At 53.8% G+C, this 941-nt stretch overlaps 1 pseudogene; it reads left to right on the forward strand.

Annotated features, from left to right (window-relative positions):
- The window catches only part of LOC102260735, a 3133-nt pseudogene extending 2983 nt beyond the window's left edge, over nt 1–150 (forward strand).
- The last annotated feature ends 791 nt before the right edge of the window (nt 151–941 follow it).

Consider the following 941-nt stretch of genomic DNA (forward strand, 5'->3'; position numbering starts at 1 on the left):
GGAGCCAGGAGTCCCAAGCCAAGGGGCAGAGGCCAGCGCTGTCTCCAAGGAGGGAGACACAGAAGAAGAGGCAGGGCCCCAGGCTGTAGAGCTGTCCACTCCATGGGGGCCAGGAGTGGCCCTACGCCTGCCAGCCAGCAGAATGAGTAGCTGCAAAAACTGTGCCTGTCCTTGTAGGTCACTGCCTGGACCTGGTGCCCTGGCTGCCTTCCTGTGCCCAGAAAGGAAGGGGCTGCTACCCCTCCCAGCCACCTTCCCTTCCCTCCTCTCCCTCCTGTGGATTCTCCCTTAAGATTTACCACCTGGTCTGCCTCTTCGGGCCAGTTGAAGATGGCCCCTTGCTGTTCCCCAAGTTAGGTTAGTGATGGGACATGCTCCTGACCCTTCCCCTGCCCCCACCCCACCAGAAGGCAATTGCTAGTTTTCTCCCCCCAGTTCTTTTCCAAGGAGGTTTTGTTCCCTCCCCAAATCCCTGAGCCTGTTGTGTGTGCCTATACTCCCAACCCTGAGCGTCCAGCCTGCCCTCTGTTTTTAGTCTCTTGTGCTGTGCCTGGTGGCACCCGGGCTAGGGGAGGACCCTGCCCCTGCCTAGGTTTTTATAAATGTTTTACTCAAGTTCAAACCTCCAGCTTGTGAAACAAAGGTGTCTCTTTTTTGACTTAGTAAGCATTAGGCGTTGGGGTGCGGGGGCAGGGGGAGGTCTGCAATGTGAAACAACTTCCTTTCTCCCCCCCCCCCACCCCCAACCATTGTTGTAAATAAGTTTTTAATGGCCAAATCCCAGATGTGTACTTTTTTTTTGGGGTCTAACTTTTAAAACCATTCTCTTCCACCAGGTTTTCCCTTAAGATTTGGAAAAGGAATAAATGTTGCCCCCCCCCCCAAAAAAAGAGGGAAGATGATGACTGTCTGTAAACCAGGAAGAAGGCCTACACCAAACA

The sequence above is a fragment of the Myotis brandtii genome, unplaced genomic scaffold (assembly GCF_000412655.1).
Source record: "Myotis brandtii unplaced genomic scaffold, ASM41265v1 scaffold47, whole genome shotgun sequence".
Lineage (NCBI taxonomy): Eukaryota > Metazoa > Chordata > Mammalia > Chiroptera > Vespertilionidae > Myotis > Myotis brandtii.